A 26,372-nucleotide genomic window follows, 5' to 3' on the forward strand; every position below is an offset into this window, starting at 1 on the left:
AGGGGAAGAGGAGAAAGAAAGGAGTGAGAAGGAGGAGACAGAAAGAAAGAGAAAAGAGGAAGAGGAGGGACGGGCAATGAAGGAGAAGAAGAAGGAGGAACGGGTTAAAAAATCACAAGAAGAAGAGGAAAGGAAGTTGGAAGAAAGGAAGTTGGAAGAAAGGAAGAGAAAGAAGGAAGAGGAAAAACAGAAGAGGATAGAGGACATAGAAAAAAGGGCCATGGAGATAAAGAAACAGATGGAAAGGAAAAAGAGAGAAGAGCAGAAGAAAGAAGATAAGAAGAAAGAAGATAAGAATGAAAAGAAGAAGATAGAAGAACAGAAGAAAGAAGATCAGAAGAGAGAAGAGAAGAGTCAAATGTTGCAAGAAATTTCTCCACTAAGTAAAGGGAGTAGTTGTGGAGGGGAAAGTGATATTCCAGAAGTAGTGGAGTCCACTCCTACTAATTCCCTGTCGCAGAGCTTACCTTGCGCGCAGGTACAAATGGACTGCACAGAAAAATCTCTAAAAAGAAGTGTGGATAGAAGTGATAATGAAGGAATACCATGTGGTGGGAAAGTAAAGGCATTAGAAGCAACAAGTCTGCTGGGGAGTGTGTCATCTTCGGATGTATCAGATCTGGAGGTAGACCCATCTTCTCCGGCAGTAGAGAATGAGGGCGGAGGGAAGAGCCCTGCACTAAATGTTAGAAGATGATCCGCTCAATGTCCCTGAATGTTCAGGGGTTTAACGACCTATATAAGAGAACTGCTTTATATGATTTTTTAAATAATGAAAATATTGATTTTATCTTTCTACAAGAATGTAATTTGACAAAAAAAATAAGCTATGAATATTTACAGGGTATATGGAAGGGTAACTTATGCTTTTCTGGTGGGAACGAGTCAAAAAGTGATGGTGTGGGGTTTTTATGCTCTAAAGATTGGGAGATTGTAAATTATGAAGAGATATACCCTGGGAGGATTTTAAGAATTGATGTGCAGAAAAATGGGAAGAAAGTGAGGTGTTTTAATGTGTATGCAAATGCAGAAAAAGCCTTGAGATTACATTTGTTTGAACTGTTGCAGCTGTTTTTACCTGGAGTAGATCCATTAGTTTTAGGTGGGGATTTTAATTGTCATTTAAAAAATGTAAAAGATGGGTCAGCTTCATGTCTTAGAAATATTTTAGCAGCTTTTAATCTTAAAGATACATGGGCATTAGATGGACAAAAAAAGGAGCATGAAGTCACTTGGGTGGGGAGAGGTGTTTCATCCAGAATAGATTATATTTTTATATCTCAAGCCCTAACATGCTCAGGTTTTAAAACGCATTCAACACCTTTTTCAGATCATAAAATAATAGAATGTAGTTTTAAAATAGAATCAGATGTGGATAAAAGACCGTCACACTGGAAATTTAATGTATCCCTACTACAAGACGAGGTGGTTATGGAAGGTTTTAAAAAGCTGTATGAAAAACTGAAGCTAAAAAAAACGTTTTTTAAATCTATTTTTAATTGGTGGGATTTTGTCAAGAAGGAGGTAAAAATATTTTTTATTAAAGAAGGAAAGAAGAAAGCTGCTGCAAAACGTATTTTTTATAATGATCTTAATGCTAAACTGCAATGTTTTTTTCACCTCGAAAATAACGGATGTGATCTGCAGGAGGCGATCCGAACAACAAAAGAAAAGATCCAAAACTGCCTGAAAGAAAAAGGTAAAGAAATTATTTTTAATTCCCGAGTAAAAGTTTTAGACGAGGATGAAAAATGCACAAAATTCTTTTTTAAAAAAATATGTGACAAGAAGGATTATATGAAGGTTTTGGAAGGAGAAACAAGTTTGGAGGGGAAGAAGATGAAAGCAAAAGAATTTTATGATGATTTATTTTCTGTTAAAAACACGGATGTGTCTCTAAAAAAACATTTTTTAGAAGGACTGGAAAAAAATTTTAATGCGGAAGATAAATCTTTTTTAATAGGGAATTTTACTAAAGAGGAAGTTTTTAATACAATTAATACGCTACAAAATAACAAAACGCCGGGAGCAGATGGACTACCTGTTGAATTTTACAAGTGTTTATGGGAGATCATGGGTGAGGATTTTTATGAAGTAATTTTAGAAGCAGAAGCATCTTTTAGTGTCCCAGAGTCGTGGTGGGAGGGTCTTATTGTTTTATTATTTAAGAAAGGAAATAAAGAACTGATTAAAAATTGGAGACCAATAACCCTTTTAAATACGGACTGTAAGGTATATGCAAAGTTACTAGCAAATAGATTAAAAAAGGTAATCGGCTCAGTAATAGAAGTGGATCAGACGTGTGCAGTGCCAAATCGGAGAATCAGCGACTCATTGATTTTAATCAGGGATGTTTTATGGGATGTTTTAGACAGAAAACAAAAGCTTGCTCTAATTACTTTGGATTTTGAAAAAGCGTACGATAGAGTTGCCCATGATTTTTTATTTGCAGTTTTAGAGAAAATGGGATGCCCGGATGTTTTTAGCAAACGTATTAAATCTCTTTACAAATCATGTTTTAGCAAAATATCTATTAATGGTTTTTTATCTGATAATGTAAAAATAAACTGTGGCGTTAAACAGGGGTGTCCCTTATCCCCTATTCTTTTTATTTGTGCAATTGAACCACTTTTAGCAGCTTTTAGGAGAGATAAGGTAATCAATGGTTTTTTTATTCCCGGGAGTTGCAATGAACAAGTTAAAGTGGTGGCATATATGGATGATGTGACGGTTTTAGTTAAAGACACTAGAAGCATGAACAGAGCCATAAGAACAGTGGATTGGTTTGGGGGCGCATCGGGTTTTAAAATTAACATGGAAAAATCTGGTATTTTAACTGTTGGTGATTTTATTGTAGATTCTGAGTGTAAATTAACAAGAATGAATGAAGTAAAAATTTTAGGTATTTATTTCTCAGAGTCAGGTGGTAATGTAAGAAATTGGGAGTCTCTGCTGGAAAGAGTTAAGAAAAAGATTACTTTCTGGCAGTTGAGAGATCTTACCCTGGAAGGAAAAATTTTAATTATTAGACAGGTTTTACTCCCAATGTTTTTATATGTCTCAACAGTTTTTATCCCCCAAAATAATATCATGAAGAGAGTTATTAAGGTATGTTTTAATTTTTTATGGAGATCCAAGATGGAAAGAGTAAAGAGAGAGGAGATATATAAATCAAAGAAAAAAGGTGGGAAAGGTTTTCCGGATATTAGGTCCTTTTTATATGCAAAGTATGTAGCGAACTGTGTATGCACTTTATTAGGACCAGGCTCTAAGCTAAAGTTGTTTTCTATATATAATTTAGGTTTCTATATTAGAAATTATAAATGGTTGGAGATGTCTCTAAATAGGCCTTATAGGTTTTTACCTCCAGGAAATTATATTGTTTTAGAAAAAATTTTAAGAGATTTTAAACTTAAGATGGTCGAAATAAATGTTCTTAAATGCCATAAAAAAATCCTAAAAATCCTGGAAGAGAGAATAGGTATCAGTCCTGTGGAACATTTTTCATTCAAAATTGTGGAAAGAATCTGGATGAATGTAAATTATAGTGTGTTATCTAATGAACACAGGGATTTACTCTGGTGTATAGTAAAAGACTGCCTGCCAACCCGTGAGTTCCAACACAGGCGTGGGTTGGTAAGATCTGAAGTGTGCCCAAGATCCAGGTGTGGGAATAGTGAAACACCCATGCACATCTTCTGGAATTGTAATTTTGCACAGACAATATGGAGGAAAGTGTGCAATATAGTGAGAGCTGTGAGTACTGTTAATTTTTTGGATTTTTACAGAGTATTTTATGGGATGGGGATAAGAGAGGAGGATTTTAAAATTGTATGGATTATTATTGCATGTGTGAAGGCGGCATTGTGGAAAGCAAGGAACATTTTAGTGTTTAAACATAAGGAAGTAACAGTCGACCAGTGTATTAAATTATGTCTAAGTTATTTGTACATGTATTTCTGGAGGGACAAAATGACGCTTGGCAAGGTGAAAGCAAATGAGAAATGGAAACAATGTAAATGGAATGAACTTACCTTGTAAGCTTTGATTTTTTGAAAACCTGTGGAAAAACAAAAAAACAAAAACAAAAACAAACAAAAAAAAATAGCCAAAACTATATAATTTTTTTTAAAAAAAAAAAAGAGGGAAAAAATAAATAAATATATATATATAAAAGAAAAAGAAAATAAAAGATTTGGAGAAGTATTAAAATTGGTAGAATGCACGATGATGGATTTGAGTCTTCTTATCTTTTTGTTGATTCCAAGACTTTGTAATCTGAGTCTAAAAAAAAAAAAAAAAAAAAAAAAAAAAAAAAAAAATCTGTTCTTATCAGTTTAATATCTGATACGTCCCCTATCTGGGGACCATATATTAAATGGATTTTTAGAACAGGGAGATGGAAAAAGAGCTTGCTCTGTCCACTCCACGCATTGACCTGGTATTGCAGTATCTCCAGGACCGGTGCACCCCTTCTTTAATGCAGTTTCTAAAATCAGAAAGAATTGAATTCAATGTTTTTTGTTCATTTTGCTTGTTTGTCGGATTTTGGGATGGACTCTTTGGCTTTGCTTTTCTTCTCCTCATTGGATTTTTCATGTTCAAAGTTGCAGAAGCCAGATTACAAGCTCATTTTGGTTCAACTTCAGCAACTGTGCATTGCATTGCCATGTAATGTGATGCAATGCTATCTTTCTAGCTCTCCCTTTTTACTTCCTTTTGGATAAACAGACATATTAGGCAAGCATTTTGGAGCTTTCACCTAAATAACTACAGGTGGTGAGATAAGCTGCACAATATAATTGACCTTTCAGTATTTTGTTGCACACACACCATCTATTTAGCAAATGCCCTTGTTATCAACAGCAGCCTTTTAAACTCACCTGAGCTAACAGGTATGTGCGCTGGTTACTCTGCTGCGCTTAAAATTTCTTTTTTGGTTTGCTACAATGCCTTTTCTGAAACGTTGTCTCCCTCTGCTGGAACACTGACTTCTTTCATTTAATGCCTGCAGACTATAAAAGAGAACCCAACCCAAAAAGTTTGGTTGATTAGTCTGTGGCATTCTGTTAAACTGTTGCTTATGGCGGTCTCTGTGAGCTTCTCAGCGACATTCAGCCAGCCAGGTATCCTGCCTGCAGTAGATGGAATGTGGCAATGGAACGCTGGCTGCGCGTGTCATAATAGGCTCTGAGCCTTTATATACCTGTGCACAGCAGCAGCCACCTTCAGTCTGCTGCTGGACAGCCAGCAGCAGCAGCAGCAGGAGAGGTATGTAATCAGGAGCCCTCCTGCTAAGGGTAGACAGCTGCTCGTTCCACCCCACCCCCCGCCTTAATTGGTTCTCCTCCCTTCCAACGGTGTTGAGGCGGGTGGGAACAGCAGGGGGTGAAGGTGCTGTGTTTAAAGAGGTGGAGTTATGCAGATCTAAAACGCGTGGATTGCAGCAGCAGCAAGCCGAAAAGTGCAGGCATGTAAGGGATCTAGAGGTTGACAACATGTCTTCTTAACGGGAGTCCAGGAGCTCATCTCCACAAATGGACTTTTCAGGATCCTTGGGTGGCTCCGTAGTTTGAAACCAATTCTGGTTATCGCTTCTCGGCCTTTTGGCTAAGATCAAGTGTAGTATCTGTTCTTATCAGTTTAATATCTGATACGTCCCCTATCTGGGGACCATATATTAAATGGATTTTTAGAACAGGGAGATGGAAAAAGAGCTTGCTCTGTCCACTCCACGCATTGACCTGGTATTGCAGTATCTCCAGGACCGGTGCACCCCTTCTTTAATGCAGTTTCTAAAATCAGAAAGAATTGAATTCAATGTTTTTTGTTCATTTTGCTTGTTTGTCGGATTTTGGGATGGACTCTTTGGCTTTGCTTTTCTTCTCCTCATTGGATTTTTCATGTTCAAAGTTGCAGAAGCCAGATTACAAGCTCATTTTGGTTCAACTTCAGCAACTGTGCATTGCATTGCCATGTAATGTGATGCAATGCTATCTTTCTAGCTCTCCCTTTTTACTTCCTTTTGGATAAACAGACATATTAGGCAAGCATTTTGGAGCTTTCACCTAAATAACTACAGGTGGTGAGATAAGCTGCACAATATAATTGACCTTTCAGTATATTGTTGCACACACACCATCTATTTAGCAAATGCCCTTGTTATCAACAGCAGCCTTTTAAACTCACCTGAGCTAACAGGTATGTGCGCTGGTTACTCTGCTGCGCTTAAAATTTCTTTTTTGGTTTGCTACAATGCCTTTTCTGAAACGTTGTCTCCCTCTGCTGGAACACTGACTTCTTTCATTTAATGCCTGCAGACTATAAAAGAGAACCCAACCCAAAAAGTTTGGTTGATTAGTCTGTGGCATTCTGTTAAACTGTTGCTTATGGCGGTCTCTGTGAGCTTCTCAGCGACATTCAGCCAGCCAGGTATCCTGCCTGCAGTAGATGGAATGTGGCAATGGAACGCTGGCTGCGCGTGTCATAATAGGCTCTGAGCCTTTATATACCTGTGCACAGCAGCAGCCACCTTCAGTCTGCTGCTGGACAGCCAGCAGCAGCAGCAGCAGGAGAGGTATGTAATCAGGAGCCCTCCTGCTAAGGGTAGACAGCTGCTCGTTCCACCCCACCCCCCGCCTTAATTGGTTCTCCTCCCTTCCAACGGTGTTGAGGCGGGTGGGAACAGCAGGGGGTGAAGGTGCTGTGTTTAAAGAGGTGGAGTTATGCAGATCTAAAACGCGTGGATTGCAGCAGCAGCAAGCCGAAAAGTGCAGGCATGTAAGGGATCTAGAGGTTGACAACATGTCTTCTTAACGGGAGTCCAGGAGCTCATCTCCACAAATGGACTTTTCAGGATCCTTGGGTGGCTCCGTAGTTTGAAACCAATTCTGGTTATCGCTTCTCGGCCTTTTGGCTAAGATCAAGTGTAGTATCTGTTCTTATCAGTTTAATATCTGATACGTCCCCTATCTGGGGACCATATATTAAATGGATTTTTAGAACAGGGAGATGGAAAAAGAGCTTGCTCTGTCCACTCCACGCATTGACCTGGTATTGCAGTATCTCCAGGACCGGTGCACCCCTTCTTTAATGCAGTTTCTAAAATCAGAAAGAATTGAATTCAATGTTTTTTGTTCATTTTGCTTGTTTGTCGGATTTTGGGATGGACTCTTTGGCTTTGCTTTTCTTCTCCTCATTGGATTTTTCATGTTCAAAGTTGCAGAAGCCAGATTACAAGCTCATTTTGGTTCAACTTCAGCAACTGTGCATTGCATTGCCATGTAATGTGATGCAATGCTATCTTTCTAGCTCTCCCTTTTTACTTCCTTTTGGATAAACAGACATATTAGGCAAGCATTTTGGAGCTTTCACCTAAATAACTACAGGTGGTGAGATAAGCTGCACAATATAATTGACCTTTCAGTATATTGTTGCACACACACCATCTATTTAGCAAATGCCCTTGTTATCAACAGCAGCCTTTTAAACTCACCTGAGCTAACAGGTATGTGCGCTGGTTACTCTGCTGCGCTTAAAATTTCTTTTTTGGTTTGCTACAATGCCTTTTCTGAAACGTTGTCTCCCTCTGCTGGAACACTGACTTCTTTCATTTAATGCCTGCAGACTATAAAAGAGAACCCAACCCAAAAAGTTTGGTTGATTAGTCTGTGGCATTCTGTTAAACTGTTGCTTATGGCGGTCTCTGTGAGCTTCTCAGCGACATTCAGCCAGCCAGGTATCCTGCCTGCAGTAGATGGAATGTGGCAATGGAACGCTGGCTGCGCGTGTCATAATAGGCTCTGAGCCTTTATATACCTGTGCACAGCAGCAGCCACCTTCAGTCTGCTGCTGGACAGCCAGCAGCAGCAGCAGCAGGAGAGGTATGTAATCAGGAGCCCTCCTGCTAAGGGTAGACAGCTGCTCGTTCCACCCCACCCCCCGCCTTAATTGGTTCTCCTCCCTTCCAACGGTGTTGAGGCGGGTGGGAACAGCAGGGGGTGAAGGTGCTGTGTTTAAAGAGGTGGAGTTATGCAGATCTAAAACGCGTGGATTGCAGCAGCAGCAAGCCGAAAAGTGCAGGCATGTAAGGGATCTAGAGGTTGACAACATGTCTTCTTAACGGGAGTCCAGGAGCTCATCTCCACAAATGGACTTTTCAGGATCCTTGGGTGGCTCCGTAGTTTGAAACCAATTCTGGTTATCGCTTCTCGGCCTTTTGGCTAAGATCAAGTGTAGTATCTGTTCTTATCAGTTTAATATCTGATACGTCCCCTATCTGGGGACCATATATTAAATGGATTTTTAGAACAGGGAGATGGAAAAAGAGCTTGCTCTGTCCACTCCACGCATTGACCTGGTATTGCAGTATCTCCAGGACCGGTGCACCCCTTCTTTAATGCAGTTTCTAAAATCAGAAAGAATTGAATTCAATGTTTTTTGTTCATTTTGCTTGTTTGTCGGATTTTGGGATGGACTCTTTGGCTTTGCTTTTCTTCTCCTCATTGGATTTTTCATGTTCAAAGTTGCAGAAGCCAGATTACAAGCTCATTTTGGTTCAACTTCAGCAACTGTGCATTGCATTGCCATGTAATGTGATGCAATGCTATCTTTCTAGCTCTCCCTTTTTACTTCCTTTTGGATAAACAGACATATTAGGCAAGCATTTTGGAGCTTTCACCTAAATAACTACAGGTGGTGAGATAAGCTGCACAATATAATTGACCTTTCAGTATATTGTTGCACACACACCATCTATTTAGCAAATGCCCTTGTTATCAACAGCAGCCTTTTAAACTCACCTGAGCTAACAGGTATGTGCGCTGGTTACTCTGCTGCGCTTAAAATTTCTTTTTTGGTTTGCTACAATGCCTTTTCTGAAACGTTGTCTCCCTCTGCTGGAACACTGACTTCTTTCATTTAATGCCTGCAGACTATAAAAGAGAACCCAACCCAAAAAGTTTGGTTGATTAGTCTGTGGCATTCTGTTAAACTGTTGCTTATGGCGGTCTCTGTGAGCTTCTCAGCGACATTCAGCCAGCCAGGTATCCTGCCTGCAGTAGATGGAATGTGGCAATGGAACGCTGGCTGCGCGTGTCATAATAGGCTCTGAGCCTTTATATACCTGTGCACAGCAGCAGCCACCTTCAGTCTGCTGCTGGACAGCCAGCAGCAGCAGCAGGAGAGGTATGTAATCAGGAGCCCTCCTGCTAAGGGTAGACAGCTGCTCGTTCCACCCACCCCCCGCCTTAATTGGTTCTCCTCCCTTCCAACGGTGTTGAGGCGGGTGGGAACAGCAGGGGGTGAAGGTGCTGTGTTTAAAGAGGTGGAGTTATGCAGATCTAAAACGCGTGGATTGCAGCAGCAGCAAGCCGAAAAGTGCAGGCATGTAAGGGATCTAGAGGTTGACAACATGTCTTCTTAACGGGAGTCCAGGAGCTCATCTCCACAAATGGACTTTTCAGGATCCTTGGGTGGCTCCGTAGTTTGAAACCAATTCTGGTTATCGCTTCTCGGCCTTTTGGCTAAGATCAAGTGTAGTATCTGTTCTTATCAGTTTAATATCTGATACGTCCCCTATCTGGGGACCATATATTAAATGGATTTTTAGAACAGGGAGATGGAAAAAGAGCTTGCTCTGTCCACTCCACGCATTGACCTGGTATTGCAGTATCTCCAGGACCGGTGCACCCCTTCTTTAATGCAGTTTCTAAAATCAGAAAGAATTGAATTCAATGTTTTTTGTTCATTTTGCTTGTTTGTCGGATTTTGGGATGGACTCTTTGGCTTTGCTTTTCTTCTCCTCATTGGATTTTTCATGTTCAAAGTTGCAGAAGCCAGATTACAAGCTCATTTTGGTTCAACTTCAGCAACTGTGCATTGCATTGCCATGTAATGTGATGCAATGCTATCTTTCTAGCTCTCCCTTTTTACTTCCTTTTGGATAAACAGACATATTAGGCAAGCATTTTGGAGCTTTCACCTAAATAACTACAGGTGGTGAGATAAGCTGCACAATATAATTGACCTTTCAGTATATTGTTGCACACACACCATCTATTTAGCAAATGCCCTTGTTATCAACAGCAGCCTTTTAAACTCACCTGAGCTAACAGGTATGTGCGCTGGTTACTCTGCTGCGCTTAAAATTTCTTTTTTGGTTTGCTACAATGCCTTTTCTGAAACGTTGTCTCCCTCTGCTGGAACACTGACTTCTTTCATTTAATGCCTGCAGACTATAAAAGAGAACCCAACCCAAAAAGTTTGGTTGATTAGTCTGTGGCATTCTGTTAAACTGTTGCTTATGGCGGTCTCTGTGAGCTTCTCAGCGACATTCAGCCAGCCAGGTATCCTGCCTGCAGTAGATGGAATGTGGCAATGGAACGCTGGCTGCGCGTGTCATAATAGGCTCTGAGCCTTTATATACCTGTGCACAGCAGCAGCCACCTTCAGTCTGCTGCTGGACAGCCAGCAGCAGCAGCAGCAGGAGAGGTATGTAATCAGGAGCCCTCCTGCTAAGGGTAGACAGCTGCTCGTTCCACCCCACCCCCCGCCTTAATTGGTTCTCCTCCCTTCCAACGGTGTTGAGGCGGGTGGGAACAGCAGGGGGTGAAGGTGCTGTGTTTAAAGAGGTGGAGTTATGCAGATCTAAAACGCGTGGATTGCAGCAGCAGCAAGCCGAAAAGTGCAGGCATGTAAGGGATCTAGAGGTTGACAACATGTCTTCTTAACGGGAGTCCAGGAGCTCATCTCCACAAATGGACTTTTCAGGATCCTTGGGTGGCTCCGTAGTTTGAAACCAATTCTGGTTATCGCTTCTCGGCCTTTTGGCTAAGATCAAGTGTAGTATCTGTTCTTATCAGTTTAATATCTGATACGTCCCCTATCTGGGGACCATATATTAAATGGATTTTTAGAACAGGGAGATGGAAAAAGAGCTTGCTCTGTCCACTCCACGCATTGACCTGGTATTGCAGTATCTCCAGGACCGGTGCACCCCTTCTTTAATGCAGTTTCTAAAATCAGAAAGAATTGAATTCAATGTTTTTTGTTCATTTTGCTTGTTTGTCGGATTTTGGGATGGACTCTTTGGCTTTGCTTTTCTTCTCCTCATTGGATTTTTCATGTTCAAAGTTGCAGAAGCCAGATTACAAGCTCATTTTGGTTCAACTTCAGCAACTGTGCATTGCATTGCCATGTAATGTGATGCAATGCTATCTTTCTAGCTCTCCCTTTTTACTTCCTTTTGGATAAACAGACATATTAGGCAAGCATTTTGGAGCTTTCACCTAAATAACTACAGGTGGTGAGATAAGCTGCACAATATAATTGACCTTTCAGTATATTGTTGCACACACACCATCTATTTAGCAAATGCCCTTGTTATCAACAGCAGCCTTTTAAACTCACCTGAGCTAACAGGTATGTGCGCTGGTTACTCTGCTGCGCTTAAAATTTCTTTTTTGGTTTGCTACAATGCCTTTTCTGAAACATTGTCTCCCTCTGCTGGAACACTGACTTCTTTCATTTAATGCCTGCAGACTATAAAAGAGAACCCAACCCAAAAAGTTTGGTTGATTAGTCTGTGGCATTCTGTTAAACTGTTGCTTATGGCGGTCTCTGTGAGCTTCTCAGCGACATTCAGCCAGCCAGGTATCCTGCCTGCAGTAGATGGAATGTGGCAATGGAACGCTGGCTGCGCGTGTCATAATAGGCTCTGAGCCTTTATATACCTGTGCACAGCAGCAGCCACCTTCAGTCTGCTGCTGGACAGCCAGCAGCAGCAGCAGGAGAGGTATGTAATCAGGAGCCCTGGTGCTAAGGGTAGACAGCTGCTCGTTCCACCCCACCCCCCGCCTTAATTGGTTCTCCTCCCTTCCAACGGTGTTGAGGCGGGTGGGAACAGCAGGGGGTGAAGGTGCTGTGTTTAAAGAGGTGGAGTTATGCAGATCTAAAACGCGTGGATTGCAGCAGCAGCAAGCCGAAAAGTGCAGGCATGTAAGGGATCTAGAGGTTGACAACATGTCTTCTTAACGGGAGTCCAGGAGCTCATCTCCACAAATGGACTTTTCAGGATCCTTGGGTGGCTCCGTAGTTTGAAACCAATTCTGGTTATCGCTTCTCGGCCTTTTGGCTAAGATCAAGTGTAGTATCTGTTCTTATCAGTTTAATATCTGATACGTCCCCTATCTGGGGACCATATATTAAATGGATTTTTAGAACAGGGAGATGGAAAAAGAGCTTGCTCTGTCCACTCCACGCATTGACCTGGTATTGCAGTATCTCCAGGACCGGTGCACCCCTTCTTTAATGCAGTTTCTAAAATCAGAAAGAATTGAATTCAATGTTTTTTGTTCATTTTGCTTGTTTGTCGGATTTTGGGATGGACTCTTTGGCTTTGCTTTTCTTCTCCTCATTGGATTTTTCATGTTCAAAGTTGCAGAAGCCAGATTACAAGCTCATTTTGGTTCAACTTTAGCAACTGTGCATTGCATTGCCATGTAATGTGATGCAATGCTATCTTTCTAGCTCTCCCTTTTTACTTCCTTTTGGATAAACAGACATATTAGGCAAGCATTTTGGAGCTTTCACCTAAATAACTACAGGTGGTGAGATAAGCTGCACAATATAATTGACCTTTCAGTATATTGTTGCACACACACCATCTATTTAGCAAATGCCCTTGTTATCAACAGCAGCCTTTTAAACTCACCTGAGCTAACAGGTATGTGCGCTGGTTACTCTGCTGCGCTTAAAATTTCTTTTTTGGTTTGCTACAATGCCTTTTCTGAAACGTTGTCTCCCTCTGCTGGAACACTGACTTCTTTCATTTAATGCCTGCAGACTATAAAAGAGAACCCAACCCAAAAAGTTTCGTTGATTAGTCTGTGGCATTCTGTTAAACTGTTGCTTATGGCGGTCTCTGTGAGCTTCTCAGCGACATTCAGCCAGCCAGGTATCCTGCCTGCAGTAGATGGAATGTGGCAATGGAACGCTGGCTGCGCGTGTCATAATAGGCTCTGAGCCTTTATATACCTGTGCACAGCAGCAGCCACCTTCAGTCTGCTGCTGGACAGCCAGCAGCAGCAGCAGCAGGAGAGGTATGTAATCAGGAGCCCTCCTGCTAAGGGTAGACAGCTGCTCGTTCCACCCCACCCCCCGCCTTAATTGGTTCTCCTCCCTTCCAACGGTGTTGAGGCGGGTGGGAACAGCAGGGGGTGAAGGTGCTGTGTTTAAAGAGGTGGAGTTATGCAGATCTAAAACGCGTGGATTGCAGCAGCAGCAAGCCGAAAAGTGCAGGCATGTAAGGGATCTAGAGGTTGACAACATGTCTTCTTAACGGGAGTCCAGGAGCTCATCTCCACAAATGGACTTTTCAGGATCCTTGGGTGGCTCCGTAGTTTGAAACCAATTCTGGTTATCGCTTCTCGGCCTTTTGGCTAAGATCAAGTGTAGTATCTGTTCTTATCAGTTTAATATCTGATACGTCCCCTATCTGGGGACCATATATTAAATGGATTTTTAGAACAGGGAGATGGAAAAAGAGCTTGCTCTGTCCACTCCACGCATTGACCTGGTATTGCAGTATCTCCAGGACCGGTGCACCCCTTCTTTAATGCAGTTTCTAAAATCAGAAAGAATTGAATTCAATGTTTTTTGTTCATTTTGCTTGTTTGTCGGATTTTGGGATGGACTCTTTGGCTTTGCTTTTCTTCTCCTCATTGGATTTTTCATGTTCAAAGTTGCAGAAGCCAGATTACAAGCTCATTTTGGTTCAACTTCAGCAACTGTGCATTGCATTGCCATGTAATGTGATGCAATGCTATCTTTCTAGCTCTCCCTTTTTACTTCCTTTTGGATAAACAGACATATTAGGCAAGCATTTTGGAGCTTTCACCTAAATAACTACAGGTGGTGAGATAAGCTGCACAATATAATTGACCTTTCAGTATATTGTTGCACACACACCATCTATTTAGCAAATGCCCTTGTTATCAACAGCAGCCTTTTAAACTCACCTGAGCTAACAGGTATGTGCGCTGGTTACTCTGCTGCGCTTAAAATTTCTTTTTTGGTTTGCTACAATGCCTTTTCTGAAACGTTGTCTCCCTCTGCTGGAACACTGACTTCTTTCATTTAATGCCTGCAGACTATAAAAGAGAACCCAACCCAAAAAGTTTGGTTGATTAGTCTGTGGCATTCTGTTAAACTGTTGCTTATGGCGGTCTCTGTGAGCTTCTCAGCGACATTCAGCCAGCCAGGTATCCTGCCTGCAGTAGATGGAATGTGGCAATGGAACGCTGGCTGCGCGTGTCATAATAGGCTCTGAGCCTTTATATACCTGTGCACAGCAGCAGCCACCTTCAGTCTGCTGCTGGACAGCCAGCAGCAGCAGCAGGAGAGGTATGTAATCAGGAGCCCTCCTGCTAAGGGTAGACAGCTGCTCGTTCCACCCCACCCCCCGCCTTAATTGGTTCTCCTCCCTTCCAACGGTGTTGAGGCGGGTGGGAACAGCAGGGGGTGAAGGTGCTGTGTTTAAAGAGGTGGAGTTATGCAGATCTAAAACGCGTGGATTGCAGCAGCAGCAAGCCGAAAAGTGCAGGCATGTAAGGGATCTAGAGGTTGACAACATGTCTTCTTAACGGGAGTCCAGGAGCTCATCTCCACAAATGGACCTTTCAGGATCCTTGGGTGGCTCCGTAGTTTGAAACCAATTCTGGTTATCGCTTCTCGGCCTTTTGGCTAAGATCAAGTGTAGTATCTTTTGAAAAGGCAGTTTTGTCCTTGGGCTGCCCTAGTAAATTGATGCATATTACACACTGGTTTGGTGCACTTGTTAGTACGCCAGGTGGCTCATAGAGTTATCTGATGGAAAACATGGCCCTCCAGGATCGAAGTCACTAGGCTGGGTAAGTGTGAGGGCTTTGGAGCAATGTGCCCCAGGAGTAGGCGCCCTGGTGGGAGTCCAAGCTTACTGGGACTGGGAACCCCGGAAAGACTTGGCTTCGTAGCACGCCGCACCTTTGCCAATCATACTTTCTGAGCAACCCCCCCTATTCCTGGCCTCCGGGCTAGGAAGGGGAATTTTTATAAACCCGGTCGGAGGTCCGGTCAGCTTTGGGCTGAGAAACCAACACAGGCTCCAGCTCCACTAGGGTGGCAGCCTAGATGGAAGCTGGGAGCACGAAAACGGCTCTTCTCCGGCTTCGGCTAGGGAGAGCATCGGAGATCCCTGACCCTCGCTGTGGCCTTCTGGCTCGGAGGGATGGGGATGGTTTATTGGGGACCCTGTCCTCCGGGAAGGGTCCACATGAATCCTCGCCTCGTGCGCTGTTTTGGTGTGACTTCGGTCACATTTTTCAGTGCCTTGGATGCAGCTTCAATCAAAAAAATCTGTTCTTATCAGTTTAATATCTGATACGTCCCCTATCTGGGGACCATATATTAAATGGATTTTTAGAACAGGGAGATGGAAAAAGAGCTTGCTCTGTCCACTCAACGCATTGACCTGGTATTGCAGTATCTCCAGGACCGGTGCACCCCTTCTTTAATGCAGTTTCTAAAATCAGAAAGAATTGAATTCAATGTTTTTTGTTCATTTTGCTTGTTTGTCGGATTTTGGGATGGACTCTTTGGCTTTGCTTTTCTTCTCCTCATTGGATTTTTCATGTTCAAAGTTGCAGAAGCCAGATTACAAGCTCATTTTGGTTCAACTTCAGCAACTGTGCATTGCATTGCCATGTAATGTGATGCAATGCTATCTTTCTAGCTCTCCCTTTTTACTTCCTTTTGGATAAACAGACATATTAGGCAAGCATTTTGGAGCTTTCACCTAAATAACTACAGGTGGTGAGATAAGCTGCACAATATAATTGACCTTTCAGTATATTGTTGCACACACACCATCTATTTAGCAAATGCCCTTGTTATCAACAGCAGCCTTTTAAACTCACCTGAGCTAACAGGTATGTGCGCTGGTTACTCTGCTGCGCTTAAAATTTCTTTTTTGGTTTGCTACAATGCCTTTTCTGAAACGTTGTCTCCCTCTGCTGGAACACTGACTTCTTTCATTTAATGCCTGCAGACTATAAAAGAGAACCCAACCCAAAAAGTTTGGTTGATTAGTCTGTGGCATTCTGTTAAACTGTTGCTTATGGCGGTCTCTGTGAGCTTCTCAGCGACATTCAGCCAGCCAGGTATCCTGCCTGCAGTAGATGGAATGTGGCAATGGAACGCTGGCTGCGCGTGTCATAATAGGCTCTGAGCCTTTATATACCTGTGCACAGCAGCAGCCACCTTCAGTCTGCTGCTGGACAGCCAGCAGCAGCAGCAGCAGGAGAGGTATGTAATCAGGAGCCCTCCTGCTAAGGGTAGACAGCTGCTCGTTCCACCCCACCCCCCGCCTTAATTGGTTCTCCTCCCTTCCAATGGTGTTGAGGCGGGTGGGAACAGCAGGGGGTGAAGGTGCTGTGTTTAAAGAGGTGGAGTTATGCAGATCTAAAACGCGTGGATTGCAGCAGCAGCAAGCCGAAAAGTGCAGGCATGTAAGGGATCTAGAGGTTGACAACATGTCTTCTTAACGGGAGTCCAGGAGCTCATCTCCACAAATGGACTTTTCAGGATCCTTGGGTGGCTCCGTAGTTTGAAACCAATTCTGGTTATCGCTTCTCGGCCTTTTGGCTAAGATCAAGTGTAGTATCTGTTCTTATCAGTTTAATATCTGATACGTCCCCTATCTGGGGACCATATATTAAATGGATTTTTAGAACAGGGAGATGGAAAAAGAGCTTGCTCTGTCCACTCCACGCATTGACCTGGTATTGCAGTATCTCCAGGACCGGTGCACCCCTTCTTTAATGCAGTTTCTAAAATCAGAAAGAATTGAATTCAATGTTTTTTGTTCATTTTGCTTGTTTGTCGGATTTTGGGATGGACTCTTTGGCTTTGCTTTTCTTCTCCTCATTGGATTTTTCATGTTCAAAGTTGCAGAAGCCAGATTACAAGCTCATTTTGGTTCAACTTCAGCAACTGTGCATTGCATTGCCATGTAATGTGATGCAATGCTATCTTTCTAGCTCTCCCTTTTTACTTCCTTTTGGATAAACAGACATATTAGGCAAGCATTGTGGAGCTTTCACCTAAATAACTACAGGTGGTGAGATAAGCTGCACAATATAATTGACCTTTCAGTATATTGTTGCACACACACCATCTATTTAGCAAATGCCCTAGTTATCAACAGCAGCCTTTTAAACTCACCTGAGCTAACAGGTATGTGCGCTGGTTACTCTGCTGCGCTTAAAATTTCTTTTTTGGTTTGCTACAATGCCTTTTCTGAAACGTTGTCTCCCTCTGCTGGAACACTGACTTCTTTCATTTAATGCCTGCAGACTATAAAAGAGAACCCAACCCAAAAAGTTTGGTTGATTAGTCTGTGGCATTCTGTTAAACTGTTGCTTATGGCGGTCTCTGTGAGCTTCTCAGCGACATTCAGCCAGCCAGGTATCCTGCCTGCAGTAGATGGAATGTGGCAATGGAACGCTGGCTGCGCGTGTCATAATAGGCTCTGAGCCTTTATATACCTGTGCACAGCAGCAGCCACCTTCAGTCTGCTGCTGGACAGCCAGCAGCAGCAGCAGCAGGAGAGGTATGTAATCAGGAGCCCTCCTGCTAAGGGTAGACAGCTGCTCGTTCCACCCCACCCCCCGCCTTAATTGGTTCTCCTCCCTTCCAACGGTGTTGAGGCGGGTGGGAACAGCAGGGGGTGAAGGTGCTGTGTTTAAAGAGGTGGAGTTATGCAGATCTAAAACGCGTGGATTGCAGCAGCAGCAAGCCGAAAAGTGCAGGCATGTAAGGGATCTAGAGGTTGACAACATGTCTTCTTAACGGGAGTCCAGGAGCTCATCTCCACAAATGGACTTTTCAGGATCCTTGGGTGGCTCCGTAGTTTGAAACCAATTCTGGTTATCGCTTCTCGGCCTTTTGGCTAAGATCAAGTGTAGTATCTGTTCTTATCAGTTTAATATCTGATACGTCCCCTATCTGGGGACCATATATTAAATGGATTTTTAGAACAGGGAGATGGAAAAAGAGCTTGCTCTGTCCACTCCACGCATTGACCTGGTATTGCAGTATCTCCAGGACCGGTGCACCCCTTCTTTAATGCAGTTTCTAAAATCAGAAAGAATTGAATTCAATGTTTTTTGTTCATTTTGCTTGTTTGTCGGATTTTGGGATGGACTCTTTGGCTTTGCTTTTCTTCTCCTCATTGGATTTTTCATGTTCAAAGTTGCAGAAGCCAGATTACAAGCTCATTTTGGTTCAACTTCAGCAACTGTGCATTGCATTGCCATGTAATGTGATGCAATGCTATCTTTCTAGCTCTCCCTTTTTACTTCCTTTTGGATAAACAGACATATTAGGCAAGCATTTTGGAGCTTTCACCTAAATAACTACAGGTGGTGAGATAAGGTGCACAATATAATTGACCTTTCAGTATATTGTTGCACACACACCATCTATTTAGCAAATGCCCTTGTTATCAACAGCAGCCTTTTAAACTCACCTGAGCTAACAGGTATGTGCGCTGGTTACTCTGCTGCGCTTAAAATTTCTTTTTTGGTTTGCTACAATGCCTTTTCTGAAACGTTGTCTCCCTCTGCTGGAACACTGACTTCTTTCATTTAATGCCTGCAGACTATAAAAGAGAACCCAACCCAAAAAGTTTGGTTGATTAGTCTGTGGCATTCTGTTAAACTGTTGCTTATGGCGGTCTCTGTGAGCTTCTCAGCGACATTCAGCCAGCCAGGTATCCTGCCTGCAGTAGATGGAATGTGGCAATGGAACGCTGGCTGCGCGTGTCATAATAGGCTCTGAGCCTTTATATACCTGTGCACAGCAGCAGCCACCTTCAGTCTGCTGCTGGACAGCCAGCAGCAGCAGCAGCAGGAGAGGTATGTAATCAGGAGCCCTCCTGCTAAGGGTAGACAGTTGCTCGTTCCACCCCACCCCCCGCCTTAATTGGTTCTCCTCCCTTCCAACGGTGTTGAGGCGGGTGGGAACAGCAGGGGGTGAAGGTGCTGTGTTTAAAGAGGTGGAGTTATGCAGATCTAAAACGCGTGGATTGCAGCAGCAGCAAGCCGAAAAGTGCAGGCATGTAAGGGATCTAGAGGTTGACAACATGTCTTCTTAACGGGAGTCCAGGAGCTCATCTCCACAAATGGACTTTTCAGGATCCTTGGGTGGCTCCGTAGTTTGAAACCAATTCTGGTTATCGCTTCTCGGCCTTTTGGCTAAGATCAAGTGTAGTATCTGTTCTTATCAGTTTAATATCTGATACGTCCCCTATCTGGGGACCATATATTAAATGGATTTTTAGAACAGGGAGATGGAAAAAGATCTTGCTCTGTCCACTCCACGCATTGACCTGGTATTGCAGTATCTCCAGGACCGGTGCACCCCTTCTTTAATGCAGTTTCTAAAATCAGAAAGAATTGAATTCAATGTTTTTTGTTCATTTTGCTTGTTTGTCGGATTTTGGGATGGACTCTTTGGCTTTGCTTTTCTTCTCCTCATTGGATTTTTCATGTTCAAAGTTGCAGAAGCCAGATTACAAGCTCATTTTGGTTCAACTTCAGCAACTGTGCATTGCATTGCCATGTAATGTGATGCAATGCTATCTTTCTAGCTCTCCCTTTTTACTTCCTTTTGGATAAACAGACATATTAGGCAAGCATTTTGGAGCTTTCACCTAAATAACTACAGGTGGTGAGATAAGCTGCACAATATAATTGACCTTTCAGTATATTGTTGCACACACACCATCTATTTAGCAAATGCCCTTGTTATCAACAGCAGCCTTTTAAACTCACCTGAGCTAACAGGTATGTGCGCTGGTTACTCTGCTGCGCTTAAAATTTCTTTTTTGGTTTGCTACAATGCCTTTTCTGAAACGTTGTCTCCCTCTGCTGGAACACTGACTTCTTTCATTTAATGCCTGCAGACTATAAAAGAGAACCCAACCCAAAAAGTTTGGTTGATTAGTCTGTGGCATTCTGTTAAACTGTTGCTTATGGCGGTCTCTGTGAGCTTCTCAGCGACATTCAGCCAGCCAGGTATCCTGCCTGCAGTAGATGGAATGTGGCAATGGAACGCTGGCTGCGCGTGTCATAATAGGCTCTGAGCCTTTATATACCTGTGCACAGCAGCAGCCACCTTCAGTCTGCTGCTGGACAGCCAGCAGCAGCAGCAGCAGGAGAGGTATGTAATCAGGAGCCCTCCTGCTAAGGGTAGACAGTTGCTCGTTCCACCCCACCCCCCGCCTTAATTGGTTCTCCTCCCTTCCAACGGTGTTGAGGCGGGTGGGAACAGCAGGGGGTGAAGGTGCTGTGTTTAAAGAGGTGGAGTTATGCAGATCTAAAACGCGTGGATTGCAGCAGCAGCAAGCCGAAAAGTGCAGGCATGTAAGGGATCTAGAGGTTGACAACATGTCTTCTTAACGGGAGTCCAGGAGCTCATCTCCACAAATGGACTTTTCAGGATCCTTGGGTGGCTCCGTAGTTTGAAACCAATTCTGGTTATCGCTTCTCGGCCTTTTGGCTAAGATCAAGTGTAGTATCTGTTCTTATCAGTTTAATATCTGATACGTCCCCTATCTGGGGACCATATATTAAATGGATTTTTAGAACAGGGAGATGGAAAAAGAGCTTGCTCTGTCCACTCCACGCATTGACCTGGTATTGCAGTATCTCCAGGACCGGTGCACCCCTTCATTAATGCAGTTTCTAAAATCAGAAAGAATTGAATTCAATGTTTTTTGTTCATTTTGCTTGTTTGTCGGATTTTGGGATGGACTCTTTGGCTTTGCTTTTCTTCTCCTCATTGGATTTTTCATGTTCAAAGTTGCAGAAGCCAGATTACAAGCTCATTTTGGTTCAACTTCAGCAACTGTGCATTGCATTGCCATGTAATGTGATGCAATGCTATCTTTCTAGCTCTCCCTTTTTACTTCCTTTTGGATAAACAGACATATTAGGCAAGCATTTTGGAGCTTTCACCTAAATAACTACAGGTGGTGAGATAAGCTGCACAATATAATTGACCTTTCAGTATATTGTTGCACACACACCATCTATTTAGCAAATGCCCTTGTTATCAACAGCAGCCTTTTAAACTCACCTGAGCTAACAGGTATGTGCGCTGGTTACTCTGCTGCGCTTAAAATTTCTTTTTTGGTTTGCTACAATGCCTTTTCTGAAACGTTGTCTCCCTCTGCTGGAACACTGACTTCTTTCATTTAATGCCTGCAGACTATAAAAGAGAACCCAACCCAAAAAGTTTGGTTGATTAGTCTGTGGCATTCTGTTAAACTGTTGCTTATGGCGGTCTCTGTGAGCTTCTCAGCGACATTCAGCCAGCCAGGTATCCTGCCTGCAGTAGATGGAATGTGGCAATGGAACGCTGGCTGCGCGTGTCATAATAGGCTCTGAGCCTTTATATACCTGTGCACAGCAGCAGCCACCTTCAGTCTGCTGCTGGACAGCCAGCAGCAGCAGCAGCAGGAGAGGTATGTAATCAGGAGCCCTCCTGCTAAGGGTAGACAGCTGCTCGTTCCACCCCACCCCCCGCCTTAATTGGTTCTCCTCCCTTCCAACGGTGTTGAGGCGGGTGGGAACAGCAGGGGGTGAAGGTGCTGTGTTTAAAGAGGTGGAGTTATGCAGATCTAAAACGCGTGGATTGCAGCAGCAGCAAGCCGAAAAGTGCAGGCATGTAAGGGATCTAGAGGTTGACAACATGTCTTCTTAACGGGAGTCCAGGAGCTCATCTCCACAAATGGACTTTTCAGGATCCTTGGGTGGCTCCGTAGTTTGAAACCAATTCTGGTTATCGCTTCTCGGCCTTTTGGCTAAGATCAAGTGTAGTATCTGTTCTTATCAGTTTAATATCTGATACGTCCCCTATCTGGGGACCATATATTAAATGGATTTTTAGAACAGGGAGATGGAAAAAGAGCTTGCTCTGTCCACTCCACGCATTGACCTGGTATTGCAGTATCTCCAGGACCGGTGCACCCCTTCTTTAATGCAGTTTCTAAAATCAGAAAGAATTGAATTCAATGTTTTTTGTTCATTTTGCTTGTTTGTCAGATTTTGGGATGGACTCTTTGGCTTTGCTTTTCTTCTCCTCATTGGATTTTTCATGTTCAAAGTTGCAGAAGCCAGATTACAAGCTCATTTTGGTTCAACTTCAGCAACTGTGCATTGCATTGCCATGTAATGTGATGCAATGCTATCTTTCTAGCTCTCCCTTTTTACTTCCTTTTGGATAAACAGACATATTAGGCAAGCATTTTGGAGCTTTCACCTAAATAACTACAGGTGGTGAGATAAGCTGCACAATATAATTGACCTTTCAGTATATTGTTGCACACACACCATCTATTTAGCAAATGCCCTTGTTATCAACAGCAGCCTTTTAAACTCACCTGAGCTAACAGGTATGTGCGCTGGTTACTCTGCTGCGCTTAAAATTTCTTTTTTGGTTTGCTACAATGCCTTTTCTGAAACGTTGTCTCCCTCTGCTGGAACACTGACTTCTTTCATTTAATGCCTGCAGACTATAAAAGAGAACCCAACCCAAAAAGTTTGGTTGATTAGTCTGTGGCATTCTGTTAAACTGTTGCTTATGGCGGTCTCTGTGAGCTTCTCAGCGACATTCAGCCAGCCAGGTATCCTGCCTGCAGTAGATGGAATGTGGCAATGGAACGCTGGCTGCGCGTGTCATAATAGGCTCTGAGCCTTTATATACCTGTGCACAGCAGCAGCCACCTTCAGTCTGCTGCTGGACAGCCAGCAGCAGCAGCAGCAGGAGAGGTATGTAATCAGGAGCCCTCCTGCTAAGGGTAGACAGCTGCTCGTTCCACCCCACCCCCCGCCTTAATTGGTTCTCCTCCCTTCCAACGGTGTTGAGGCGGGTGGGAACAGCAGGGGGTGAAGGTGCTGTGTTTAAAGAGGTGGAGTTATGCAGATCTAAAACGCGTGGATTGCAGCAGCAGCAAGCCGAAAAGTGCAGGCATGTAAGGGATCTAGAGGTTGACAACATGTCTTCTTAACGGGAGTCCAGGAGCTCATCTCCACAAATGGACTTTTCAGGATCCTTGGGTGGCTCCGTAGTTTGAAACCAATTCTGGTTATCGCTTCTCGGCCTTTTGGCTAAGATCAAGTGTAGTATCTGTTCTTATCAGTTTAATATCTGATACGTCCCCTATCTGGGGACCATATATTAAATGGATTTTTAGAACAGGGAGATGGAAAAAGAGCTTGCTCTGTCCACTCCACGCATTGACCTGGTATTGCAGTATCTCCAGGACCGGTGCACCCCTTCTTTAATGCAGTTTCTAAAATCAGAAAGAATTGAATTCAATGTTTTTTGTTCATTTTGCTTGTTTGTCGGATTTTGGGATGGACTCTTTGGCTTTGCTTTTCTTCTCCTCATTGGATTTTTCATGTTCAAAGTTGCAGAAGCCAGATTACAAGCTCATTTTGGTTCAACTTCAGCAACTGTGCATTGCATTGCCATGTAATGTGATGCAATGCTATCTTTCTAGCTCTCCCTTTTTACTTCCTTTTGGATAAACAGACATATTAGGCAAGCATTTTGGAGCTTTCACCTAAATAACTACAGGTGGTGAGATAAGCTGCACAATATAATTGACCTTTCAGTATATTGTTGCACACACACCATCTATTTAGCAAATGCCCTTGTTATCAACAGCAGCCTTTTAAACTCACCTGAGCTAACAGGTATGTGCGCTGGTTACTCTGCTGCGCTTAAAATTTCTTTTTTGGTTTGCTACAATGCCTTTTCTGAAACGTTGTCTCCCTCTGCTGGAACACTGACTTCTTTCATTTAATGCCTGCAGACTATAAAAGAGAACCCAACCCAAAAAGTTTGGTTGATTAGTCTGTGGCATTCTGTTAAGCTGTTGCTTATGGCGGTCTCTGTGAGCTTCTCAGCGACATTCAGCCAGCCAGGTATCCTGCCTGCAGTAGATGGAATGTGGCAATGGAACGCTGGCTGCGCGTGTCATAATAGGCTCTGAGCCTTTATATACCTGTGCACAGCAGCAGCCACCTTCAGTCTGCTGCTGGACAGCCAGCAGCAGCAGCAGCAGGAGAGGTATGTAATCAGGAGCCCTCCTGCTAAGGGTAGACAGCTGCTCGTTCCACCCCACCCCCCGCCTTAATTGGTTCTCCTCCCTTCCAACGGTGTTGAGGCGGGTGGGAACAGCAGGGGGTGAAGGTGCTGTGTTTAAAGAGGTGGAGTTATGCAGATCTAAAACGCGTGGATTGCAGCAGCAGCAAGCCGAAAAGTGCAGGCATGTAAGGGATCTAGAGGTTGACAACATGTCTTCTTAACGGGAGTCCAGGAGCTCATCTCCACAAATGGACTTTTCAGGATCCTTGGGTGGCTCCGTAGTTTGAAACCAATTCTGGTTATCGCTTCTCGGCCTTTTGGCTAAGATCAAGTGTAGTATCTGTTCTTATCAGTTTAATATCTGATACGTCCCCTATCTGGGGACCATATATTAAATGGATTTTTAGAACAGGGAGATGGAAAAAGAGCTTGCTCTGTCCACTCCACGCATTGACCTGGTATTGCAGTATCTCCAGGACCGGTGCACCCCTTCTTTAATGCAGTTTCTAAAATCAGAAAGAATTGAATTCAATGTTTTTTGTTCATTTTGCTTGTTTGTCAGATTTTGGGATGGACTCTTTGGCTTTGCTTTTCTTCTCCTCATTGGATTTTTCATGTTCAAAGTTGCAGAAGCCAGATTACAAGCTCATTTTGGTTCAACTTCAGCAACTGTGCATTGCATTGCCATGTAATGTGATGCAATGCTATCTTTCTAGCTCTCCCTTTTTACTTCCTTTTGGATAAACAGACATATTAGGCAAGCATTTTGGAGCTTTCACCTAAATAACTACAGGTGGTGAGATAAGCTGCACAATATAATTGACCTTTCAGTATATTGTTGCACACACACCATCTATTTAGCAAATGCCCTTGTTATCAACAGCAGCCTTTTAAACTCACCTGAGCTAACAGGTATGTGCGCTGGTTACTCTGCTGCGCTTAAAATTTCTTTTTTGGTTTGCTACAATGCCTTTTCTGAAACATTGTCTCCCTCTGCTGGAACACTGACTTCTTTCATTTAATGCCTGCAGACTATAAAAGAGAACCCAACCCAAAAAGTTTGGTTGATTAGTCTGTGGCATTCTGTTAAACTGTTGCTTATGGCGGTCTCTGTGAGCTTCTCAGCGACATTCAGCCAGCCAGGTATCCTGCCTGCAGTAGATGGAATGTGGCAATGGAACGCTGGCTGCGCGTGTCATAATAGGCTCTGAGCCTTTATATACCTGTGCACAGCAGCAGCCACCTTCAGTCTGCTGCTGGACAGCCAGCAGCAGCAGCAGCAGCAGGAGAGGTATGTAATCAGGAGCCCTCCTGCTAAGGGTAGACAGCTGCTCGTTCCACCCCACCCCCCGCCTTAATTGGTTCTCCTCCCTTCCAACGGTGTTGAGGCGGGTGGGAACAGCAGGGGGTGAAGGTGCTGTGTTTAAAGAGGTGGAGTTATGCAGATCTAAAACGCGTGGATTGCAGCAGCAGCAAGCCGAAAAGTGCAGGCATGTAAGGGATCTAGAGGTTGACAACATGTCTTCTTAACGGGAGTCCAGGAGCTCATCTCCACAAATGGACTTTTCAGGATCCTTGGGTGGCTCCGTAGTTTGAAACCAATTCTGGTTATCGCTTCTCGGCCTTTTGGCTAAGATCAAGTGTAGTATCATTTAAAAAGGCAGTTTTGTCCTTGGGCTGCCCTAGTAAATTGATGCATATTACACACTGGTTTGGTGCACTTGTTAGTACGCCAGGTGGCTCATAGAGTTATCTGATGGAAAACATGGCCCTCCAGGATCGAAGTCACTAGTCTGGGTAAGTGTGAGGGCTTTGGAGCAATGTGCCCCAGGAGTAGGCGCCCTGGTGGGAGTCCAAGCTTACTGGGACTGGGAACCCCAGAAAGACTTGGCTTCGTAGCACGCCGCACCTTTGCCAATCATACTTTCTGAGCAACCCCCCCTATTCCTGGCCTCCGGGCTAGGAAGGGGAATTTTTATAAACCCGGTCGGAGGTCCGGTCAGCTTTGGGCTGAGAAACCAACACAGGCTCCAGCTCCACTAGGGTGGCAGCCTAGATGGAAGCTGGGAGCACGAAAACGGCTCTTCTCCGGCTTCGGCTAGGGAGAGCATCGGAGATCCCTGACCCTCGCTGTGGCCTTCTGGCTCGGAGGGATGGGGATGGTTTATTGGGGACCC

The 26,372-nt window shown here is 43.6% G+C and overlaps 15 non-coding genes and 3 pseudogenes across 15 annotated transcripts; all 18 read left to right on the forward strand.

Annotated features, from left to right (window-relative positions):
• Positions 1-4,246: 4,246 nt before the first annotated feature.
• On the forward strand, positions 4,247-4,475 carry LOC141183359 (U2 spliceosomal RNA; annotated as a pseudogene).
• Positions 4,476-5,590: 1,115 nt separating this feature from the next.
• On the forward strand, positions 5,591-5,781 carry LOC141182974 (U2 spliceosomal RNA). The gene has a single exon (XR_012257995.1). It is a non-coding gene; the product is annotated as a U2 spliceosomal RNA (small nuclear RNA).
• A 1,115-nt stretch (positions 5,782-6,896) lies between these two features.
• On the forward strand, positions 6,897-7,087 carry LOC141182976 (U2 spliceosomal RNA). Its single transcript, XR_012257996.1, has one exon. It is a non-coding gene; the product is annotated as a U2 spliceosomal RNA (small nuclear RNA).
• A 1,115-nt stretch (positions 7,088-8,202) lies between these two features.
• Positions 8,203-8,393, forward strand: LOC141182977 (U2 spliceosomal RNA). Its single transcript, XR_012257997.1, has one exon. It is a non-coding gene; the product is annotated as a U2 spliceosomal RNA (small nuclear RNA).
• Positions 8,394-9,504: 1,111 nt separating this feature from the next.
• On the forward strand, positions 9,505-9,695 carry LOC141182979 (U2 spliceosomal RNA). The gene has a single exon (XR_012257999.1). It is a non-coding gene; the product is annotated as a U2 spliceosomal RNA (small nuclear RNA).
• Positions 9,696-10,810: 1,115 nt separating this feature from the next.
• Positions 10,811-11,001, forward strand: LOC141182980 (U2 spliceosomal RNA). Its single transcript, XR_012258000.1, has one exon. It is a non-coding gene; the product is annotated as a U2 spliceosomal RNA (small nuclear RNA).
• A 1,112-nt stretch (positions 11,002-12,113) lies between these two features.
• On the forward strand, positions 12,114-12,304 carry LOC141182981 (U2 spliceosomal RNA). Its single transcript, XR_012258001.1, has one exon. It is a non-coding gene; the product is annotated as a U2 spliceosomal RNA (small nuclear RNA).
• A 1,115-nt stretch (positions 12,305-13,419) lies between these two features.
• LOC141182982 (U2 spliceosomal RNA) lies at positions 13,420-13,610 on the forward strand. The gene has a single exon (XR_012258002.1). It is a non-coding gene; the product is annotated as a U2 spliceosomal RNA (small nuclear RNA).
• A 1,112-nt stretch (positions 13,611-14,722) lies between these two features.
• LOC141183514 (U2 spliceosomal RNA) lies at positions 14,723-14,838 on the forward strand (annotated as a pseudogene).
• A 524-nt stretch (positions 14,839-15,362) lies between these two features.
• LOC141183308 (U2 spliceosomal RNA) lies at positions 15,363-15,545 on the forward strand. Its single transcript, XR_012258295.1, has one exon. It is a non-coding gene; the product is annotated as a U2 spliceosomal RNA (small nuclear RNA).
• A 1,115-nt stretch (positions 15,546-16,660) lies between these two features.
• On the forward strand, positions 16,661-16,851 carry LOC141182983 (U2 spliceosomal RNA). Its single transcript, XR_012258003.1, has one exon. It is a non-coding gene; the product is annotated as a U2 spliceosomal RNA (small nuclear RNA).
• Positions 16,852-17,966: 1,115 nt separating this feature from the next.
• LOC141182984 (U2 spliceosomal RNA) lies at positions 17,967-18,157 on the forward strand. The gene has a single exon (XR_012258004.1). It is a non-coding gene; the product is annotated as a U2 spliceosomal RNA (small nuclear RNA).
• A 1,115-nt stretch (positions 18,158-19,272) lies between these two features.
• Positions 19,273-19,463, forward strand: LOC141183253 (U2 spliceosomal RNA). Its single transcript, XR_012258248.1, has one exon. It is a non-coding gene; the product is annotated as a U2 spliceosomal RNA (small nuclear RNA).
• A 1,115-nt stretch (positions 19,464-20,578) lies between these two features.
• On the forward strand, positions 20,579-20,769 carry LOC141182985 (U2 spliceosomal RNA). The gene has a single exon (XR_012258005.1). It is a non-coding gene; the product is annotated as a U2 spliceosomal RNA (small nuclear RNA).
• Positions 20,770-21,884: 1,115 nt separating this feature from the next.
• Positions 21,885-22,075, forward strand: LOC141182987 (U2 spliceosomal RNA). The gene has a single exon (XR_012258006.1). It is a non-coding gene; the product is annotated as a U2 spliceosomal RNA (small nuclear RNA).
• A 1,115-nt stretch (positions 22,076-23,190) lies between these two features.
• On the forward strand, positions 23,191-23,381 carry LOC141182988 (U2 spliceosomal RNA). The gene has a single exon (XR_012258007.1). It is a non-coding gene; the product is annotated as a U2 spliceosomal RNA (small nuclear RNA).
• Positions 23,382-24,496: 1,115 nt separating this feature from the next.
• On the forward strand, positions 24,497-24,687 carry LOC141182989 (U2 spliceosomal RNA). Its single transcript, XR_012258008.1, has one exon. It is a non-coding gene; the product is annotated as a U2 spliceosomal RNA (small nuclear RNA).
• Positions 24,688-25,805: 1,118 nt separating this feature from the next.
• On the forward strand, positions 25,806-25,921 carry LOC141183522 (U2 spliceosomal RNA; annotated as a pseudogene).
• The last annotated feature ends 451 nt before the right edge of the window (positions 25,922-26,372 follow it).

This window comes from Phyllobates terribilis, unplaced genomic scaffold (assembly GCF_046119375.1).
Source record: "Phyllobates terribilis strain yellow unplaced genomic scaffold, ASM4611937v1 Scaffold_38__1_contigs__length_12584779, whole genome shotgun sequence".
Lineage (NCBI taxonomy): Eukaryota > Metazoa > Chordata > Amphibia > Anura > Dendrobatidae > Phyllobates > Phyllobates terribilis.